Consider the following 23,379-nt stretch of genomic DNA (forward strand, 5'->3'; position numbering starts at 1 on the left):
CAGATGGATCAGACTGCAGACTGAGCAGGTTAAAAACCTCTCCAAGGTTCTTACCTTCTCAACAGGCACGTCTGTTTTCTAGTAAAATCAATAAAAGGAGAAACTCGAAAGAGGTTCCTCCTCGCACTCACATACTTGAACCCTAATACTCTCTGAGTCCTAAAAAGGGAGACCTCGAGAAGGAGACTTGCTAAAGCAAAGCCAAAGGGGTCTCTGAGGTTTCCCTGGCCCTGCGCTCCTGTCCTGCCTGGCTGATGTCAGCATCTCTCTCTCAGGTAACCACCTCCCTAACACCTTTGACCCATAGGCTGAGGTCCAGGATAAGGCCTTTGTGATATCACTGCCACACCCAACCAAACCCTAAAGTGCTAATGTCCTGCTACTGGCCTGACACTTTGAAGGTTTGAGCTACTCTCTGTGGATCACCCCACTCAATGCATCCTCATTCTAGGAAGCAAGCGGGCTAGACAGTAAAACATCAGAGGCTGCACCCAATGCTACACTCAGTGTTTCCAAAATTAGTAGACTTTATGGTCAGAAGAGACCTTTAGAGCATCTAATCTAACCCGCTGCATATCATAGGCCTCCTGTATAGTACAATAGTTACTCTTTGGGCACACACATTCCAGAAAGGCATCTAGTCTTCATTCAATGACATCAAGAGATGGAGAATCCATCACTTTCCCTTTTAGTGAGGGCCAGGGGGCTCCATTTCCCCTTCCACTAGCTCCCCATTTACAGTGAGCCAGAGCAGTACCTGCAGCAGGGAGCGGGAGTTGCTGAAGGCCTCAGAGGAACAGCCCCTGCAGTGTCTCAGGCACCTGGCGCAAGTGCCGGATGATGCGGAGCTGGTGCATCACTTTGGCCGTGACGTCCTCCTGCTGCAAGGGAACGAGAACCTGTCAGAGACTCAAAGGTCCCGAGGAATCAGGGGGAATTAAGGGCACCTGGAACCAGCAGTATTTCCACCCACCACCTGCCCACCGCTGAGGGATGAATTCACCTCCTGAACCCCAGAATGGAGTCTTCTTGTCCTTTCTAGTATCCTCCAGTGCCAACCCCCCTCCTTGTAGGATTAGCTCCTGCTACCTCCCCCTCAGTGTTCTTCACAGCTGTTCCACCTCCAAACCAAACCTCAAGTTATCAGAACCCTCTTCTGCACCCCCAACCAGGTTGGGCATCGAGGCGGCTCTAGTGGGGGGGCAGGAGGGATTCTGCCAGAAGTGAAGTGGGTTGAGGGGAGGTTGAGATCTTGCCCCAAGTCATCCCAGACACTAATGCTAAGCCACAGGATGGCAGCATCTAGTGTCAGTGGAGTCCAAGCACTATTTCAACCATACAGTTTTGGATGAACTCCCCACAAGGGGAGGTGAAGAGCACCCCCAGCAACACACACACAAACACACACACACACACACACACCACTCCTGGTGGTGAAAGGGGAACAGGAGAAAGGACAAAAGAAGTAAGAGATGAAGAGAAAGGAAGGAGGGATGGAGGAAAAGGTAAAACGAAAAGGACAAACCCTAATGTCCCCAGTGATTCTACGGGACAAAATCCCAGGGAGGGAATAAAATTCTGCCATCTTAAACTACTGTTTTCCATGCCTAGAATTCAGCTGGCACCAGATGGATCAGACTGAGCAGGTTCCAAAACCTCTTGGAGGCTCTTACCTTCTAAATAGGGAAGTCTGTTTTCTAGTAAAATCCGTCAAAAGGAAAGGAGAAAACTCGAAAGAGGCTCCTGCTCACACTCACATACGTCAACCCTAACACTCTCTCAGTCCTCAAAGAGAGACCTCGAGAAGGAGACTTGCTGAAGCAAAGCCACAGGGGTCTCTGAGGTTTCCCTGGCCCTGTGCTCCTGTCCTGCCAGGCTGATGTCAGCATCTCTCTCGGAGGTCACCACCTCCCTAACACCTTTGACCAATAGGCTGACGTCCTGCAAAAGGCCTTTGTGATATCACTGCCACACCCACCCTTCCCCGGAAGTGCTAATGTCCTGTTGCTGGGCTGACACTTTGAAGGTTTCAGCTACTCTCTGTGGATCACCCCACTCAATGCCTGTTCATTCTAGGAAGCAAGCCGGCTAGACGGTAAAACATCAGAGGCTGCTCCCAATGCTACACTCAGTGTTTCCAAAATTAGGGGACTTTATGGCCAGAAGAGACCTTTAGAGCATCTCATCTAACCCCTTGCATACCATAGGCTTGCTGTATAGTACAATAGTTACTTTTTGGGCACACACATTGCAGAAAGGCATCTAGTCTTCCTTCAATGACATCAAGAGATGGAGAATAAGACGGTTACTCACCGTTGTAACTGTTGTTCTTCGAGATGTGTTGCTCATATCCATTCCATTAGGTGTGTGCGCGCCGCGTGCACGATCGTCGGAAGATTTTCTACCCTAGCAACACCGGCGGGTCGGCTGTGGAGCCCCCTAGAGTGGCGCCTTCATGGCGCTGAATATATACCCCAGCCGACCCGGCGCCCCCTCAGTTCCTTCTTGCCGGCTACTCCGACAGTGGGGACGGGGGGCGGGTTTGGAATGGATATGAGCAACACATCTCGAAGAACAACAGTTACAACGGTGAGTAACCGTCTTTTCTTCTTCGAGTGCTTGCTCATATCCATTCCATTAGGTGACTCCCAAGCCCAACTTAGGTGGTGGGGTCGGAGTGAGACATTGCTGTGTGCAAAACTGCTGATCCGAATGCAGCATCGTCCCTGGACTGCTGCACTAGTGCGTAGTGAGCTGTAAACGTGTGGACTGATGACCAAACCGCAGCTCTACAAATGTCCTGGATCGGAACTTGAGCCAGGAAAGCCGTCGAGGAAGCTTGGGCCCTCGTGGAGTGAGCGGTGATGTGCGGTGCTGAGACACCTGCCAGGTCATAGCAAGTCCGGATGTAAGACGTAATCCAGGAGGATAGGCGTTGTGAGGAGACCGGTGAGCCTTTCATTCGGTCGGCCACTGCAACGAAGAGTTGCGTCGTCTTTCTAAAGTGCCTTGTGCGGTCAATATAGAAAGCCAGGGCCCTGCGCACGTCCAGAGAATGCAAACGTTGGTCCTGGCGAGTAGCATGTGGTTTAGGATGAAAGACCGGGAGAAATATATCCTGGTTGATATGAAATGGAGAAACCACCTTAGGGAGAAAGGCAGGATGTGGGCGAAGCTGCACTTTATCCTTATGGAAAACTGTGTAAGGGGGCTCGGATGTAAGCGCCCTGAGTTCAGAAACGCGCCTTGCTGAGGTGATGGCTACGAGGAAGGCTGTCTTCCAGGATAGGTACAGAAGTGAACAGGTGGCCAGTGGCTCGAATGGAGGACCTGTGAGCTTGGAGAGAACCAGGTTGAGGTCCCACGTCAGAACGGGCTGACGTTGTTGTGGATACATCCGGTCTAAGCCCTTGAGGAATCTAACGACCATCGGGTTAGAGAATACCGAGGATGCGAGTTCCCCTGGGTGAAAGGCCGATATAGCGGCCAGGTGAACTCTAATTGAAGATATCGCCAAACCCTGCTGTTTTAGGGAGAGGAGATATTCCAATATGAGAGGAATAGGTGCCTGTAACGGGGGCGTGGCTCGTTGTTCGCACCAACAGGAGAACCGCTTCCACTTGGCCAGGTACGTGGACCGTGTTGAGGGCTTCCTACTGCTCAGCAGAATCTGTTGGACAGAATGTGAGCATTGCTGCTCTACCTGGGTGAACCATGGAGCAGCCACGCCGTGAGGTGGAGTGATTGCAGGTCGGGGTGACGCAGCCGGCCGTGGTCCTGAGAGATGAGATCCGGACATAATGGAAGCGGGATCGGTGTCTGAACCGAGAGCTCCAACAGCGTGGTGTACCAATGTTGTCTCGGCCACGCTGGGGCGATCAGAATCACCTGTGCCTGGTCTCTGCGCAATTTGAGCAGTACCTTGTGGACGAGAGGAAACGGAGGGAAGGCATAAAACAGGTGGTCTTTCCAGGGAAGGAGAAACGCATCCGAGAGGGAGCCCGGAGCTCGACCTTGCAGGGAGCAGAACACGTGGCACTTCCTGTTGTCTCGAGATGCAAACAGGTCTATCTGGGGAAACCCCCACTTCTGGAAAACGGAATGTATGATGTCCGGACGGATAGACCACTCGTGAGTCTGAAAGGACCTGCTGAGTCGGTCCGCTAAAGTGTTCTGGACACCAGGGAGGAACGATGCCGTGAGATGGATTGAGTGGGCGATGCAGAAGTCCCACAGGCGAATGGCCTCTTGGCATAGAATTGACGAACGTGCTCCTCCTTGCTTGTTGATGTAAAACATGGCCGTGGTGTTGTCGATGAGAACTAACACACAGCGGCCACGTAGGAGATTGAGAAATGCCTGGCACGCCAGGCGCACCGCCATCAGTTCCCGAACATTGATGTGCAGGGCTAGCTGGGGTGCAGTCCACCGGCCCTGGGTATGGTGCTCGTTGAGATGGGCGCCCCAACCCAGAGATGAAGCGTCTGTGACCAGGTGCAGAGAGGGTTGTGGGGCGTGAAACGGCATCCCCTCGCAAACCACATTGTGATCTAGCCGCCATGTGAGGGAGGTCAGGACCGAGTTCGGGACCGTGACCACCATGTTCAGGCTGTCCCGATGTGGGCGGTATATCGATGACACCCAGGTCTGGAGTGGGCGAAGCCGAAGTCTGGCATGCCTGGTTACGTACGTGCAAGAAGCCATGTGACCCAGCAGGGTAAGGCACGACCTCACCGTGGTAGTTGGGAAGGCCTTGAGTCCTTGAATGAGGCTCGTGATGGTGCCAAAGCGGTTGTCTGGCAGGATGGCTTGTGCACGTCTGGAGTCTAGAACTGCACCGATGAATTCTATTCTCTGGGTAGGTTCTAGAGTAGATTTGTCCTTGTTGAGTAGGATGCCCAACTCGTTGAATGTGTGCACTATTATGTGGACGTGAGCTCGAGCTTGCTCTTTGGTGCGACCGCGTACTAGCCAGTCGTCTAGGTACGGGAACACCTGTATCCCTTGCCGACGAAGGTACGCTGCCACGACGGCCATACATTTCGTGAACACCCTTGGGGCCGAGGATAGGCCGAAGGGAAGGACTGCAAATTGGTAGTGCACCTTGCTTACCACGAATCGCAGGAAGCGTCTGTGAGGCGGGTAAATTGGGATGTGAAAGTATGCGTCTTTCATGTCGAGGGCGGCGAACCAGTCTCCAGGATCGAGGGAAGGGATAATGGCCCCCAGAGAGACCATGCGGAACTTCAACTTTACTACGAATTTGTTGAGTCCGCGCAAGTCCAAGATGGGTCGCAGACCTCCTTTGGACTTGGGAATGAGGAAGTAACGGGAATAGAATCCCCTGCCCCTCAACTCCACTGGAACCTCCTCTATGGCCCCCATAGCAAGGAGCGTGGAAACTTCCTGTATAAGAAGTTGCTCGTGAGAAGGGTCCCTGAAGAGGGACGGGGAAGGGGGGGAGGAGGAGGGGATTGAAGAAAACTGGATAGCATATCCCCTGTCCACCGTGCGAAGGACCCAACGGTCCGAGGTTATAAGGGACCAGGCACGGTGGAAATGGGAAAGGCGATCCCGAAAGGAGGGGGCTGGATCCTGGGGGATGACTGGGGCGCCGTCCTCGACCGCACCTTCAAAAGTTCTGCCTGGGGCCTGAAGGTGGTCTAGGAGGCCCTTGGTTCTGACCGGGTAGAGGGCCGGTCCACCTTCTTCTACCACCTCGCCCTCGCCTCCGGGCCGAGTCCTGTCTCTGACGAGGCGGGGGGGGGTAGAAGCGCTGAGGCTGCGGTCTGAATGGCCTGCGCTGAGGGCCCACAACATGCATCCCCAGGGAACGCATGATCGTCCTGGAGTCCTTGAGGCTCTGCAAGCGAGAGTCCGTCTTTTCTGAAAACAACCCTTGTCCTTCGAAGGGTAGATCCTGCAGGGTTTGCTGCAGTTCCTGAGGCAGACCCGAAACCTGGAGCCAGGAGATCCTCCGCATAGCGATATCTGAGGCCAGGGTTCTCGCAGCAGAGTCCGCTATGTCTAAGGAGGCCTGTAAGGAGGTCCGAGCCACCTTCTTACCTTCCTCTACCAGGGCTCCAAACTCCTCCCTGGACTCTTGGGGAACCAACTCCTTGAACTTCCCCATAGAGTTCCAGGAGTTAAAGCTATAGCGGCTCAAGAGCGCCTGTTGGTTAGCCGCTCTAAGTTGCAGCCCTCCGGCTGAGTAAACTTTACGGCCGAATAAATCGAGGCGCTTGGCCTCCTTTGATTTGGGCGCTGCGGCCTGCTGACCGTGGCGCTCCCTTGCGTTCACTGATGCCACCACCAGTGAACACGGCTGGGGGTGGGTATACAAGTACCCGTAGTCTTTAGATGGGACAAAGTATTTCCTTTCCACCCCTCTCGCTGTGGGTGGGATAGAGGCAGGAGTCTGCCATATCGTAGATGCATTGGCTTGTATCGTGCGGATCAGGGGTAACGCCACCCTCGATGGGGCATCCGCTCCGAGGATATTCGCGATGGGGTCGTGCACCTCCACTATCTCCTCCGCCTGCAGGTCCATATTACGGGCCATCCTACGCAGAAGATCCTGGTGAGCCCGAAGATCTATTGGAGGTGGACCTGTGCACGATGTGCCCGCCACTGCCTCATCCGGAGAGGAAGAGGAAGATGCCTCCGGTGGAACAGGATCCAAAGGAGGGTCCTGGTCTCCCTGCTCCTGGGCCGGAGCATCACCTGCGCTTGAATCCAGGGCGTCAGGTGGTGCGGACACGGAAGCCTCCATGCCCCCTGGCGGAGGCCGAGAGATGGTGGACTCCGGGGCCCTTCTAGCAGAGTGACCGGAGCGAGAGGTCGAAGCAACTGGAGCCCCTTGCGCCTGATGGTACGCCCACGGGGTCCAAAACGACCAGTGAGATGGGCCATGAGAATGGTCCTCTGTTATGTTCTGCCAATGGCCCAAGTCCTGTTCCTCGGCTTGCCCCTGAGGGGGGTATGCCGATCTCGAGAGGTTCTCCGAGGAGCGAGACACCGATCTCGATGGCCATGGCGGTGCCGAGAGCGTCGAGACGATTCCCGTGGGCTGCGGTGCCGCACGGTGCCGGTCCGGAGATGATCTATCTCTACGCGGTGCCGGCGATCGGTGCCGGGACCGCGACCGGTGCCGATGACCTCGTCGGTGCCGGGAGTCGGATCTGGACCTCGACGAGGACCTGGAGTATGCCCGGTACCGGGAGCGGCCTCTCGACGTCGAGCGTCGACCGTAGCGGTGCCGAGAACTACGTCTCGACGTTGATCGGTGCCGACGATCATAGCGGTGCCGAGACGTAGAGCGGTGCCGCGAAGAAGATCTTGGCCGCGAGTACGACCGGTGCCGAGGTGATATTCGGTGCCGGGACTGTGAGCGGCGTGGGGACCTGCTTCGGGACCTGGATCGGTGCCGAGGTTCCAGCCCTTGCGATGGAGGGCGCATCAAGGCAGGTTTCCCCCTCGACTGGACCGGGCGAGTCAACAGTGCCGTCGGTGCCGGTGGTTGAGGCGGTGCCGGCTCCGTGAGAGCTATTAAGTCTCTCGCCGCCGCGAAGGTCTCTGGCGTCGACGGGAGGCACTGTATCACCGCCGGCCTCGGTGGAGACACCATCTGCACCGGACTCAACGGCCTCGGCGCCGGAGTCGACGGTGCTGGAGGCACCTGTTTCCGGTGCTCCACCGGCGGACGCGGCTCTACCCCCGGCACTGGGGGAGCCAGCGTCTTCGGCACGGAGGTCCCCGTCTTATGGGCTTTTTTATGCCCTGGGGATAATGACCGGCGCCGAGGCACTTGCTGTGCTTGCGGTGCCGACGAGGTCCGGTGCCGGGGAGGCTTATCTGACGCCACTCGCGTGGTCGTCATAGCCGGTGCCGCCGGGGCACTGCGCACCGAGGCGCTGGGTGCCGGGGCCTGACTTGTAGATGGAGCGTCCGGACTAAGTGCCGCCTCCATCAGGAGTTGCCGGAGCCGAAAGTCCCGCTCCTTCTTGGTCCTTGGTCTGAAGGCCTTACAGATCTTGCACTTATCTGTTTGATGGGACTCTCCCAGGCACTTCAGACAGGAGTCGTGCGGGTCGCTCGTGGGCATAGGCTTAGCGCAGGAGGCGCACAGCTTGAAGCCGGGAGCGTTGGGCATGAGCCCGGCCCCGCGGCCGGGGGAGAAAGGGGGAGACGACCCCCTTAATCCCCTGAACTATTATAACAACTAGAACAACTTTTAAAACTATTGAACTATTTAACTATAAACACTAGGACTATAACTATAACTATAACTGCGAATAACTAACTAAGCTAGGGAGACTGGAGAACAGCTAAGCAGCGCTCCACAGTTCCAACGACCGTCAGGGGCGGTAAGAAGGAACTGAGGGGGCGCCGGGTCGGCTGGGGTATATATTCAGCGCCATGAAGGCGCCACTCTAGGGGGCTCCACAGCCGACCCGCCGGTGTTGCTAGGGTAGAAAATCTTCCGACGATCGTGCACGCGGCGCGCACACACCTAATGGAATGGATATGAGCAAGCACTCGAAGAAGAACCACCACTTTCCCTTTTAGTGAGTGCCACGGGGCTCCATTTCCCCTTCCACTAGCTCCCCATTTACAGTGAGCCAGAGCAGTACCTGCAGCAGGGAGCGGGAGTTGCTGATGGCCTCAGAGGCACAGCCCCTGCAGTGTCTCAGGAATCTGGCGCAAGTGCCGGATGATGCGGAGCTGGTGCATCACTTTTGGCCGTGACGTCCTCCTGCTGCAAGGGAACGAGAACCTGTCAGAGACTCAAACGCCCCGAGGAATCAGCGGGAATTAAGGGCACCTGGAACCAGCACTACTTCCACCCATCACCTGCCCACCACTGAGGGATAAATTCACCTCCTGAACCCCAGAATGGAGTCGTCTTCTCCTTTCTAGTAACCTCCAGTGCCAACCCCCCTCCTTGAAGGATGAGCTCCTGCTATCTCCCCCTCAGTGCCCTTGACAGCTGTTCCACCTCCAAACCACAGCTCAAGTTATTAGTACCTTTGGACACAGACTGGCTAACCTAGTGAGGAGGGCTTTAAACTAGGTTCGACGGGGACAGGTGAGCAAAGCCCACAGGTAAGTGGGGAACATGGAGACCGGGGAGATGGGTCAAAAACGAGAGGGAGTGTGGGCTATATTGTCAGAGGGAAAGGAGGGTCAGGACAAAACGGGGAGGAAAGATCAAACCAGTATCTTAGATGTCTCTATACAAATGCGAGAAGTATGGGGAATAAGCAGGAAGAACTGGAAATGCTAATAAATAAATACAACTATGACATTGTTGGCATCACTGAAGCTTGGTGGGATAATACACATGATTGGCTAAAAGGGGTAAAAAACAAGGGAGATGTCATGCTAGGAGTCTACTACAGGCCACCTAACCAGGTGGAAGAGGTGGATGAGGCTTTTTTTAAGCAACTAACAAAATCATCCAAAGCCCAAGCTTTGGTGGTGATGGGGGACTTCAACTATCCGGATATATGTTGGGAAAATAACACAGCGGGGCACAGACTATCCAACAAATTCCTGGACTGCATTGGAGACAACTTTTTATTTCAGAAGGTTGAAAAAGCTACTGGGGGGAAGCTGTTCTAGACTTGATTTTAACAAATAGGGAGGAACTCGTTGAGAATTTGAAAGTAGAAGGCAGCCTGGGTGAAAGTGATCATGAAATCATAGAGTTTGCAATTCTAAGGAAGGGTAGAAGGGAGAACAGCAAAATAGAAACAATGGATTTCAGGAAGGCAGATTTTGGTAAGCTCAGAGAGCTGATAGGTAAGGTCCCATGGGAATCAAGACTGAGGGGAAAAACAACTGAGGAGAGTTGGCAGTTTTTCAAAGGGACACTATTAAGGGCCCAAAAGCAAGCTATTCCGCTGGTTAGGAAAGATAGAAAATGTGGCAAAAGACCACCTTGGCTTAACCATGAGATCTTGCATGATCTAAAAAATAAAAAGGAGTCATATCAAAAATGGAAACTGGGACAGATTACAAAGGATGAATATAGGCAAACAACACAGGAATGCAGGGGCAAGATTAGAAAGGCAAAGGCACAAAATGAGCTCAAACTAGCTACGGGAATAAAGGGAAACAAGAAGACTTTTTATCAATACATTAGAAGCAAGAGGAAGACCAAAGACAGGGTAGGCCCACTGCTTAGTGAAGAGGGAGAAACAGTAACAGGAAACTTGGAAATGGCGGAGATGCTTAATGACTTCTTTGTTTCGGTCTTCACCGAGAAGTCTGAAGGAATGCCTAACATAGTGAATGCTAATGGGAAGGGGGTAGGTTTAGCAGATAAAATAAAAAAAGAACAAGTTAAAAATCACTTAGAAAAGTTAGATGCCTGCAAGTCACCCGGGCCTGATGAAATGCATCCTGGAATACTCAAGGAGCTAATAGAGGAGGTATCTGAGCCTCTAGCTATTATCTTTGGAAAATCATGGGAGACGGGAGAGATTCCAGAAGACTGGAAAAGGGCAAATATAGTGCCCATCTATAAAAAGGGAAATAAAAACAACCCAGGAAACTACAGACCAGTGAGTTTAACTTCTGTGCCAGGGAAGATAACGGAGCAAGTAATTAAGGAAATCATCTGCAAACACTTGGAAGGTGGTAAGGTGATAGGGAACAGCCATCATGGATTTGTGAAGAACAAATCACGTCAAACCAATCTGATAGCTTTCTTTGATAGGATAACGAGCCTTCTGGATAAGGGTGAGGCTGTGGATGTGGTATACCTAGACTTTAGTAAGGCATTTGATACGGTCTCGCATGATATTCTTATTGATAAACTAGGCAAATACAATTTAGATGGGGCTACTATAAGGTGGGTGCATAACTGGCTGGATAACCGTACTCAGAGAGTTGTTATTAATAGTTCCCAATCCTGCTGGAAAGCCATAACGAGTGGGGTATCGCAGGGGTCTGTTTTGGGACCGGCGCTGTTCAATATCTTCATCAACGACTTAGATATTGGCATAGAAAGTACGCTTATTAAGTTTGCGGATGATACCAAACTGGGAGGGATTGCAACTGCTTTGGAGGACAGGGTCATAATTCAAAATGATCTGGACAAATTGGAGAAATGGTCTGAGTTAAACAGGATGAAGTTTAACAAAGACAAATGCAAAGTGCTCCACTTAGGAAGGAACAATCAGTTTCACACATACAGAATGGGAAGAGACTGTCTAGGAAGAAGTACGGCAGAAAGGGATCTAGGGGTTATAGTGGACCACAAGCTAAATATGAGTCAACAGTGTGATGCTGTTGCAAAAAAAGCAAACCTGATTCTGGGATGTATTAACAGGTCTGTTGTGAGCAAGACACGAGAAGTCATTCTTCCGCTCTACTCTGCTCTGGTTAGGCCTCAGCTGGAGTATTGTGTCCAGTTCTGGGCACCGCATTTTAAAAAAGATGTGGAGAAATTGGAAAGGGTCCAGAGAAGAGCAACAAGAATGATTAAAGGTCTTGAGAACATGACCTATGAAGGAAGGCTGAAAGAATTGGGTTTGTTTAGTTTGGAAAAGAGAAGACTGAGAGGAGACATGATAGCAGTTTTCAGGTATTTAAAAGGGTGTCATAAGGAGGTGGGAGAAAACTTGTTCACCTTAGCCTCTAAGGATAGAACCAGAAGCAAAGGGTTTAAACTGCAGCAAGGGAGGTCTAGGTTGGACATTAGGAAAAAGTTCCTAACTGTCAGGGTGGTTAAACACTGGAATAAATTGCCGAGGGAGGTTGTGGAATCTCCATCTCTTGAGATATTTAAGAGTAGGTTAGATAAATGTCTATCAGGGATGGTCTAGATGGTATTTGGTCCTGCCATGCGGGCAGGGGACTGGACTCGATGACCTCTCGAGGTCCCTTCCAGTCCTAGAATCTATGAATGTATGAAAAAAACACTGTTCTCCACCCCCACCCAGGTTGGCCAGGGAGGCGGCTCTAGCAGGGGGGGCAGGAGGGATTCTGGCAGCAGTGAAGTGGGTTGAGGGGAAGTTGAGATCTTGCCCCAAGTCATCCCAGACACTAATGCTAAGCCACAGGATGGCAGCATCTAGTGTCAGTGGAGTCCAAACACTATTTCAACCCCACAGTTTTTGAGGAACAGGAGAAAGGAGAAAAGAAGTAAGAGATGAAGAGAAAGGAAGGAGGGATGGAGGAAAAGGTAAAACAAAAAGGACAAACCCTAATGTCCCCAGTGATTCTACGGCACAAAATCCAAGGGATGAAATAAAATTCTGCCATCTTAAACTACTGTTTTCCATGCCTAGAATTCAGCTGGCACCAGGTGGATCAGACTGAACAGGTTACAAACCTCTCCGAGGCACTTACTTTCTCAACAGGGACGTCTGTTTTCTAGTAAAATCAGTAAAAGGAAAGGAAACAACTCGAAAGAGGTTCCTCCTCGCATTCACATATGTGAACCCTAATACTCTCTCAGTCCTCAAAGAGAGACCTCGAGAAGGAGACTTCCTGAAGCAAAGCCACAGGGGTCTCTGAGGTTTCCCTGGCCCTGGGCCCCTGTCCTGCCTGGCTGATATCAGCATCTCTCTCTGAGGTCACCACCTCCCTAACACCTTTGAGCAATTCACCTCCTCAACCCCAGAATGGAATCTTCTTGTCCTTTCTAGTAACCTCCAGTGCCAACCCCACTCCTTGTAGGATGAGCTCCTGCTACCTCCTGCTCAGTGCCCTTGACAGCTGTTCCACCTCCAAACCACAGCTCAAGTTATCAGAACCCTCTTCTCCACCCGCACCGAGGTTGGACAGGGAGGCGGATCTAGGAGGGGGGGCAGCAGGGATTCTGAAAGCAGAAAAGTGCGTTGCGGGGAGGTTGAGACCTTGCCCCAAGTCATCCCAGACAGTCATGTTAAGCCACAGGATGGGAGCATCTAGTGTCAGTGGAGTCCAAGCACTATTTAGACCTCACAGTATTCGATCAACTTTCCACAAGGGGAGGTGAAGAGCACCGCCAACAACAAACAAACACACACACACACACACACACACACACCCCACTCCTGGTGGTGGGAGGGGAACAGGAGAAAGGACAAAAGAAGTAAGAGATGAAGAGAAAGGAAGGAGGGATGGAGGAAAAGGTAAAACGAAAAGGACAAAACCTAATGTCCCCAGTGATTCCACGGGACAAAATCCCAGGGAGGGAATAAAATTCTGCCACCTTGAGCTAGTGTTTTCCATGCCTAGAATTCAGCTGGCACCAGGTGGATCAGACTGAAAAGGTTACAAACCTCTCCGAGGCTCTTACCTTCTTAATAGGGACGTCTGTTTTCTAGTAAAATCAGTAAAAGGAAAGGAGAAAACTCGAAAGAGGCTCCTGCACGCACTCACGTACGTGAACCCTAATACTCTCTGAGTCCTCAAAGAGAGACCTCGAGAAGGAGACTTGCTTAAGCAAAGCCACAGGGGTCTCTGAGGTTTCCCTGGCCCTGTGCTCCTGTCCTGCCAGGCTGATGTCAGCATCTCTCTCTGAGGTCACCACCTCCCTAACACATTTGACCAATAAGCTGACATCCTGCAAAAGGCCTTTGTGATGTCACTGCCACACCCAACCAAACCCTGAAGTGCTAATGTCCTGCTGCTGGCCTGACACTTTGAAGGTTTGAGGTTGTCATAACTATAAAGGGAAGGGTAACAGCTGTCCTGTGTACAGTACTATAAAATCCCTCCTGGCCAGAGATTCCAAAATCCTTTTCCCTCTAAAGGGTTAAGAAGCTCAGGTAACCTGGCTGGCATCTGACCTAAAGGACCAATAAGGGGACAAGATACTTTCAAATCTTGGGGAGGGGAAGGCTTTTGTTTGTGTTCTTTGTTTGTGTGGGTGTTCGCCCTCGGGACTGAGAGGGACCAGACATCAATCCAGGTTCTCCACATCTTTCTAAACAAGTCTCTCCTATTTCAAACAGGGCGTGTTAGTTTTCCTTTGTTTTCTCAACTTGTAAATGTACCTTTTCCTAGAGTGTTTATCTTTGTTTGCTGTACTTTGAACCTAAGACTAGAGGGGAGTCCTCTGAGCTCTTTAAGTTTGATTACCCTGTAAGGTTAATTTCCATACTGATTTTACAGAGATGATTTTTACCTTTTTCTTTAATTAAAAGCCTTATTTTTAAGAACCTGATTGATTTTTCCTTGTTTTAAGATCCAAGGAGTTTGGATCTTGATTCACCAGGACTTGGTGGGAGGAAGGAGGGGGGATGGTTAATTTCTCCTTGTTTTAAGATCCAAGGGGTTTGGATCTGTATTCACCAGGGAATTGGTGAAAGGTTTCTCAAGGCTACCCAGGGGAGGAAATTAGCCTTGGGATGGTGGTTAAGCTTAGAAGTTTTCAGGCAGGCCCCTACATTTGTACCCTAAACTTCAAAGTGGGCATTCAGCCTTGACACAGGTACTCTCTGTGGATCACCCGACTCAATGCGTCTTCTTTCTAGGAAGCAAGCCGGCTAGACAGTAAAACATCAGAGGCTGCTCCCAATACTACTGTTTCCAAAATTAGTAGACTTTATGGCCACAAGAGACCTTTAGAGCATCTCATCTAAGCCCCTGCATATCATAGGCCTCCTGTATAGTACAATAGTTACTTTTTGGGCGCACACATTCCAGAAAGGCATCTAGTCTTCATTCAATGACATCAAGAGATGGAGAATCCACCACTTTCCCTTTTAGTGAGTGCCAGGGGGCTCCATTTCCCCTTCCACTAGCTCCCCATTTACAGTAAACCAAAGCAGTACCTGCAGCAGGGAGCGGGAGTTGCTGATGGCCTCAGAGGCACAGCCCCTGCAGTGTCTCAGGAACCTGGCGCAAGTGCAGGATGATGCGGAGCTGGTGCATCGCTTTGGCCGTGACGTCCTCCTGCTGCAAGGGAACGAGAACCTGTCAGAGACTCAAACGTCCCGAGGAATCAGGAGGAATTAAGGGCACCTGGAACCAGCAGTATTTCCACCCAGCACCTGCCGACCACTGAGGGATGAATTCACCTCCTGAACCCCAGAATGGAGTCTTCTTGTCCTTTCTAGTAACCTCCAGTGACAACCCCCCTCCTTGTAGGGTGAGCTCCTGCTACCTCTCCCTCAGTACCCTTGACAGCTGTTCTACCTCCAAACCACAGCTCAAGTTATCAGAACCCTCTTCTCCACCCCCACCCAGGTTGGCCAGGGAGGCGGCTCTAGCAGGGGGGGCAGGAGGGATTCTGCCAGCAGTGAAGTGGGTTGCGGGGAGGTTGAGATCTTGCCCCAATCATCCCAGACACTAATGCTAAGCCACAGGATGGCAGCATCTAGTGTCATTGGAGTTCAAGCACTATTTCAACCTCACAGTTTTGGATCAACTTCCCACAAGGGGAGGTGAAGAGCACCCCCAGCAACACACACACACACACACACACCACTCCTGGTGGTGGCAGGTGAACAGGAGAAAGGACAAAAGAAGTAAGAGATGAAGAGAAAGGAAGGAGGGATGGAGGAAAAGGTAAAACGAAAATGACAAACACTAATGTCCCCTGTGATTCTACGGGACAAAATCCCACAGAGGGAATAAAATTCTGCCACCTTAACCTAGTGTTTTCCATGCCTAGAATTCAGCTGGCACCAGATGGATCAGACTGAGCAGGTTCCAAAAAGCTCTTGGAGGCTCTTACCTTCTAAATAGGGACGTCTGTTTTCTAGTAAAATCCGTCAAAGGAAAGGAGAAAACTCCAAAGAGGCTCCTGCTCGCACTCACACATGTGAACACTAATACTCTCTCAGTCCTCAAAGAGAGACCTCGAGAAGGAGACTTGCTGAAGCAATAACAGACACTTGGTAGGATAACTCACATGACTGGAGTACTGTCATGGATGGATATAAACTGTTCAGGAAGGACAGGCAGGGCAGAAAAGGTGGGGGAGTTGCATTGTATGTAAGAGAGGAGTATGAGTGCTCAGAGGTCCGGTATGAAACTGTAGAAAAACCTGAGAGTCTCTGGATAAAGTTGAGAAGTGTGAGCAACAAGGGGGATGTCACGGTTGGAGTCTGGTATAGACCACCAGACCAGGGGGATGAGGTGGACGAGGCTTTCTTCTGGGAACTAGCAGAAGTTGCTAGATCGCAGGCCCTGGTTCTCATGGGAGACTTTAATCACCCTGATATCTGCTAGGAGAGCAATACAGCGGTGCACAGACAATCCAGGAAGTTTTTGGAAAGTGTAGGGCACAATTTCCTGGTGCAAGTGCTGGAGGAACCAACTAGGGGCAGAGCTTTTCTCGACCTGCTGCTCACAAACAGGGAAGAATTAGTAGGGGAAGCAAAAGTGGATGGGAACCTGGGAGGCAGTGACCATGAGATGGTCGAGTTCAGGATCCTGACACAAGGAAGAAAGGAGAGCAGCAGAATACGGACCCTGGACTTCAGAAAAGCAGACTTTGACTCCCTCAGGGAACAGATGGGCAGGATCCCCTGGGAGAATAACATGAAGGGCAAAGGGGTCCAGGAGAGCTGGCTGTATTTTAAAGAATCCTTATTGCGGTTGCAGGAACAAACCATCCCGATGTGTAGAAAGAATAGTAAATATGGCAGGCGACCAGCTTGGCTAAACAGTGAAATCCTTGCTGATCTTAAACGCAAAAAAGAAGCTTACAAGAAGTGGAAGATTGGAGAAATGACCAGGGAGGAGTATAAAAATATTGCTCAGGCATGCAGGAGTGAAATCAGGAAGGCCAAATCACACTTGGAGTTGCAGCTAGCAAGAGATGTTAAGAGTAACAAGAAGGGTTTCTTCAGGTATGTTAGCAACAAGAAGAAAGTCAAGGAAAGTGTGGGCCCCTTACTGAATGAGGGAGGCAACCTAGTGACTGAGGATGTGGAAAAAGCTAATGTACTCAATGCTTTTTTTGCCTCTGTCTTCACGAACAAGGTCAGCTCCCAGACTGCTGCACTGGGCAGCACAATATGGGGAGAAGGTGACCAGCCCTCTGTGGAGAAAGAAGTGGTTCGGGACTATTTAGAAAAACTGGACGTGCACAACTCCATGGGGCTGGATGCGCTGCATCCGAAGGTGCTAAAGGACTTGGCGGATGAGATTGCACAGCCATTAGCCATTATTTTTGAAAACTCATGGCGATCGAGGGAGGTCCCGGATGACTGGAAAAAGGCTAATGTAGTGCCCATCTTTAAAAAAGGGAAGGAGGAGGATCCGGGGAACTACAGGCCAGTCAGCCTCACCTCAGTCCCTGGAAAAATCATGGAGCAGGTCCTCAAGGAATCAATGATGAAACACTTAGAGGAGAGGAAAGTGATCAGGAACAGTCAGCATGGATTCACCAAGGGGAAGTCGTGCCTGACTAACCTAATTGCCTTCTATGATGAGATAACTGGCTCTGTGGATGAGGGGAAAGCAGTGGATGTGTTATTCCTTGACTTTAGCAAAGCTTTTGATACGCTCTCCCACAGTATTCTTGCCACCAAGTTAAAGAAGTATGGGATGGATGGATGAATGGACTGTAAGGTGGATAGAAAGCTGGCTGGATCGTCGGGCTCAACAGGTAGTGATCAATGGCTCCATGTCTAGTTGGCAGCCGGTTTCAAGCGGAGTAGTGCCCCAAGGGTCGGTCCTGGGGCCGGTTTTGTTTAATATCTTTATTAATGATCTGGAGGATGGTGTGGACTGCACTCTCAGCAAGTTTGCAGATGACACTAAACTAGGAGGCGTGGTAGATACGCTAGAGGGTAGGGATCGGATACAGAGGGACCTAGACAAATTAGAGGATTGGGCAGAAAAAAACCTGATGAAGTTCAACAAGGACAAGTGCAGAGTCCTGCACTTAGGACGGAAGAATCCCATGCACTGCTACAGACTAGGGACCGAATGGCTAGGTAGCAGTTCTGCAGAAAAGGACCTAGGGGTCACAGTGGACGAGAAGCTGGATATGAGTCAACAGTGTGCTCTTGTTGCCAAGAAGGCTAACGGCATTTTGGGCTGTATAAGTAGGGGCATTGCCAGCAGATCGAGGAACGTGATCGTTCCCCTTTATTCGACATTGGTGAGGCCTCATCTAGAATACTGTGTCCAGTTTTGGGCCTGTGGAAGCAGAGAAAGAGCTGACAGGAAGGGGATGCAATGAATGACAGTTCGTTAGCAAGAGTTAGGCTAACTGTAACCCTAATAACGCGAGATTTGTAGAAGCGAGGAATGTGTGAGGTGGGTGAGAAAGAACTGTGTAAGAAGTCATTATGACCTGGTATAGATAAGGTGTAGAAGACCTTGTGTAGATAAGGTATAGAAAATATTGTATGTTGGCAAGAGTCAAAACAAGTGAAGAAATGAGATATCAAGATGGCCTATGTATAAACAAAACGCAGCTGTCCCTCGTTATTTCTGTAATGAAAGGTATAAATGCTTGCTGTAATTAGTTACCTGGGAGAGACGTGCTTAGCTCTCTCCCTCTGGGCAATTGTGAGAGTTAATAAAGCATCTGACTTGCTGTACCTAAACAAATAGTGAGAACTCTGTTTTTCTCCGACAGGCCCCACACAACAAGAAGGATGTGGAAAAATTGGAAAGAGTCCAGCGGAGAGCAACAAAAATGATTAGGGGTCTGGAGCACATGACTTATGAGGAGAGGCTGAGGGAACTGGGATTGTTTAGTCTCCAGAAGAGAAGAATGAGGGGGGATTTGATAGCAGCCTTCAACTACGTGAAGGGGGGTTCAAAGAGGATGGAGCTCGGTTGTTCTCAGTGGTGGCAGATGACAGAACAAGGAGCAATGGTCTCAAGTTGCAGTGGGGGAGGTCCAGGTTGGATATTAGGAAACACTATTTCACTAGGAGGGTGGTGAAGCACTGGAATGCGTTACCTAGGGAGGTGGTGGAGTCTCCTTCCTTGGAGGTTTTTAAGGCCCGGCTTGACAAAGCCCTGGCTGGGATGATTTAGTTGGGAATTGGTCCTGCTTTGAGGAGGGGGTTGGACTAGATGACCTCTTGAGGTCCCTTCCAACCCTGATATTCTATGATTCTATGATTCTATGAAAGCCACAGGGGTGTCTGAGGTTTCCCTGGCCCTAAGCTCCTGTCCTGCCTGGCTGATGTCAGCATCTCTCTCGGAGGTCACCACCTCCCTAACACCTTTGACCAATAGGCTGAGGTCCTGAAAAGGCCTTTGTGATGTCACTACCACACCCACCCATCCCCGGAAGTGCTAATGTCCTGCTGCTGGCCTGACACTTTGAAGGTTTGAGCTACTCTGTGTGGATCACCCCACTCAATGCGTCTTCATTCTAGGAAGCAAACCGGTTAGACACTAAAACATCAGGGGCTGCTCCCAATGCTACACTCAGTGTTTCCAAAATTAGGAGACTTTATGGCCACAAGAGACCTTTAGAGCATCTCATCTAACCCCCTGCATATCATAGGCTTCCTGTAGAGCACAACAGTTACTTTCTTAGAAAACACATTCCAGAAAGGCATCTAGTCTTCATTCAATGACATCAAGAGATGGAGAATCCACCACTTTCCCATTTAGTGAGTGCCAGGGGGCTCCATTTCCCCTTCCACTAGCTCCCCATTTACAGTAAATCAAAGCAGTACCTGCAGCAGGGAGCGGGAGTTGCTGATGGCCTCAGAGGCACAGCCCCTGCAGTGTCTCAGGCACCTGGCGCAAGTGATGGATGATGCGGAGCTGGTGCATAGCTTTGGCTGTGACGTCCTCCTGCTGCAAGGGAACGAGAACCTGTCAGAGACTCAAACGCCCCGAGGAATCAGGGGGAATTAAGGGCACCGGGAATCAGCAGTATTTCCACTCAGCACCTGCCCACCACAGAGGGATGAATTCACCTCCTGAACCCCAGAATGGAGTCTTATTGTCCTTTCTAGTAACCTCCAGTGCCAAATCCCCTCCTTGAAGGGTGAGCTGCTGCTACCTCCCTCTCAGTGCCCTTGACAGCTGTTCCACCACCAAACCACAGCTCAAGTTATCAAAACCCTCTTCTCCACCCCCACCCAGGTTGGCCAGGGAGGCGGCTCTAGCAGTGGTGGCAGGTGGGATTCTGCCAGCAGTGAAGTGGGTTGCGGGGAGGTTGAGATCTTGCCCCAAGTCATCCCAGACACCAATGCTAATCCACACGATGGCAGCATCTAGTGTTAGTGGAGTCCAAGCACTATTTCAACCACACAGGTTTGGATGAACTCCCCACAAAGGGAGGTGAAGAGAACCCCCAGCAAAACACACACACACACACACACACACACACACAAACCACTCCCGGTGGTGGGAGGGGAACAGGAGAAAGGACAAAAGAAGTAAGAGATGAAGAGAAAGGAAGGAGGGAGGGAGGAAAAGGTAAAACGAAAAGGACAAACACTAATGTCCCCAGTGATTCTACGGGACAAAATCACAGGGAGGGAATAAAATTCTGCCACCTTGAACTAGTGTTTTCCATGCCTAGAATTCAGCTGGCACCAGGTGGATCAGACTGAACAGGATACAAACCTCTCCGAGGCACTTACTTTCCTCAAAGAGAGACCTCAAGGAGGAGACTTGCTGAAGCAAAGCCAGAGGGGTCTCTGAGCTTTCCCTGGCCCTCATGTCAGCATCTCTCTCTGATGTCAGCATCTCTCTCTGAGGTCACCACCTCCCTAACACATTTGACCAATAAGCTGACGTCCTGCAAAAGGCCTTTGTGATGTCACTGCCACACCCAACCAAACCCTGAAGTGCTAATGTCCTCCTGCTGGCCTGACACTTTGAACGTTTGAGCTACTCTGTGTGGATCACCCCACTCAATGCGTCTTCATTCTAAAAAGCAAGCCGGCTAGACAATAAAACATCAGAGGCTGCTCCCAATGCTACACTCCGTGTTTCCAAAATTACTACACTTTATGGCCAGAAGAGACCTTTAGAGCATCTAATCTAAGCCCCTGCATATCATGGGCTTCCTGTATAGTACAATAGTTACTTTTTGGGCACAAACATTCCAGAAAGGTATCTAGTCTAAATTAAATGACATTAAGAGATGGAGAATCCATCACTTTCCCTTTTAGTGAGTGCCAGGGGGATCCATTTCCCCTTCCACTAGCTCCCCATTTACAGTGAGCCAGAACAGTACCTGCAGCAGGGAGCGGGAGTTCCTGAAGGCCTCAGAGGCGCAGCACCTGCAGTGTCTCAGGCACGTGGCGTAAGTGCAGGATGATGCAGAGCTGGTGCATCATTTTGGCCCTGACGTCCTCCTGCTGCAAGGGAACGAGAACCTGTCAGAGACTCAAAGGCCCCGAGGAATCAGGGGGAATTAAGGGAACCTGGAACCAGCAGTATTTCCACCCAGCACCTGCCCATCAATGAGAATTCACCTCCTCCTGAACCCCACAATGGAGTCTTCTTGTCCTTTCTAGAAACCTCCAGAGCCAACCCCCCTCCTTGTAGGGTGAGCTCCTGCTACCTCCTGCTCAGTGCCCTTCACAGACATTCCACCTCCAAACCACAGCTAAAGTCATCAGAACCCTCTTCTCCACCCCGACACAGGATGGGCTGGGAGGCGGCTCTAACAGGGTGTGCAGGAGGGATTCTGACAGCAGTGAAGTGGGTTGCAGGGAGGTTGAGATCTTGACCCAAGTCATCCCAGACACTAATGCTAAGTCACACAATGGCAGCATCTACTGTCAGTGGGGTCCAAGCACTATTTCAACCCCACAGTTTTGGATCAACTCCCCACAAGGGGAGGTGAAGAGAACCAACAGCACCACACACACACACACACACACACACACACACACACACACACACACACACACACACACACACACACACACACACACACACACACACACACACACACACACACACACACACACACACACACACACACACACACACACACACACACACCACTCCTGGTGGTGTGAGGGGAACAAGAGAAAGGACAAAAGAAGTAAGAGATGAAGAGAAAGGTAGGAGGGATGGAGGAAAAGGTAAAACGAAAAGGACAAACCCTAGTGTCCCCAGTGATTCTACGGGACAAAATTCCAGGGAGGGAATAAAATTCTGCCACCTTAAACTACTGTTTTCCATGCCGAGAATTCAGCTGGCACCAGATGGATCAGACTGAGCAGGTTCCAAAACCTCTTGGAGGCTCTTACCTTCTAATTTTCAAGTAAAATCAGTAAAAGGAAAGGAGAAAACTCGAAAGAGGCTCCTGCTCGCACTTAAATACGTGAACCCTAATACTCTCTCAGTCCTCAAAAAGAAACCTCGAGAAGCAGACTTGCTGAAGCAAAGCCACAGGGGTCTCTGAGGTTTCCCTGGTCGTAAGCCCCTGTCCTCCCTGGCTGAAGACAGCATCTCTCTCTGAGGTCACCACCTCCCTAACACCTTTGACCAGTACGCTGAGGTCCTTGAAAAAGCCTTTGTGATATCACTGCCACACCCAACCAAACCCTAAAGTGCTCATGTCCTGCTGCTTGCCTGACACTTTGAAGGTTTGAGCTATGCTCTGTGGATCACACCACAAAATTCGTCTTCATTCTAGGAAGCAAGCTAGCTAGACAGTAAAACATCAGAGGCTGCTCCCAATACTACACTCAGTGTTTCCAAAATTTGTAGACGTTATGGCCACAAGAGACCTTTAGAGCATCTCATCTAAGCCCCTGCATATCATAGGCCTCCTGTATAGTACAATAGCTACTTTTTGGGCACACACATTCCAGAAAGGCATCTAGTCTTCATTCAATGACATCAAGAGATGGAGAATCCACCACTTTCCCTTTTAGTGAGTGCCAGGGGGCTCCATTTCGCCTTCCACTAGCTCGCCATTTACAGGGAGACAGAGCAGTACCTGCAGCAGGGAGCAGGAGATGCTGAAGGCATCAGAGGCGCAGCCCCTGCAGTGTCTCAGGCACCTGGCGCAAGTGGCGGATAATGCGGGTGCATCACTTTGGCCGTGACGTCCTCCTCCTGCAAGGGAACGAGAACCTGTCAGAGACTGAAACGCCCCGAGGAATCAGGGGGAATTAAGGGCACCTGGAACCAGCAGTATTTCCACTCAGCACCTGCCCACCACTGAGGGATGAATTCACCTCCTGAACCCCAGAATGGAGTCTTCTTGTCCTTTCTAGTAACCTCCAGTGCCAACCCCCCTCCTTGAAGGATGAGCTCCTGCTTCCTCCCACTCAGTGTTCTTGACAGCTGTTCCACCTCCAAACCAAACCTCAAGTTATCAGAACCCTCTTGTCCTCCCCCAACCAGGTTGGGCATGGAGGCGGCTCTAGCGGGGGGGCCGGAAGGAATTCTGCCAGAAGTGAAGAGGTTGAGGGGAGGTTGAGATCTTGCCCCAAGTCATCCCAGACACTAATGCTAAGCCACAGGATGGCAGCA

At 50.9% G+C, this 23,379-nt stretch overlaps 1 long non-coding RNA gene across 1 annotated transcript; it reads right to left on the reverse strand.

The window, feature by feature from the left end:
• Positions 1 to 8,633: 8,633 nt before the first annotated feature.
• LOC135977719 (uncharacterized) lies at positions 8,634 to 22,964 on the reverse strand. The gene is made up of 5 exons (XR_010595139.1): positions 22,841 to 22,964; positions 21,119 to 21,242; positions 19,602 to 19,725; positions 14,775 to 14,898; positions 8,634 to 8,758 (listed from the first exon to the last, which is right to left on the reverse strand). It is a non-coding gene; the product is annotated as an uncharacterized LOC135977719 (long non-coding RNA).
• Between the last annotated feature and the right edge of the window lie 415 nt (positions 22,965 to 23,379).

This window comes from Chrysemys picta, unplaced genomic scaffold (genome assembly GCF_011386835.1).
Source record: "Chrysemys picta bellii isolate R12L10 unplaced genomic scaffold, ASM1138683v2 scaf18, whole genome shotgun sequence".
In the NCBI taxonomy this organism is placed as follows: domain Eukaryota; kingdom Metazoa; phylum Chordata; order Testudines; family Emydidae; genus Chrysemys; species Chrysemys picta.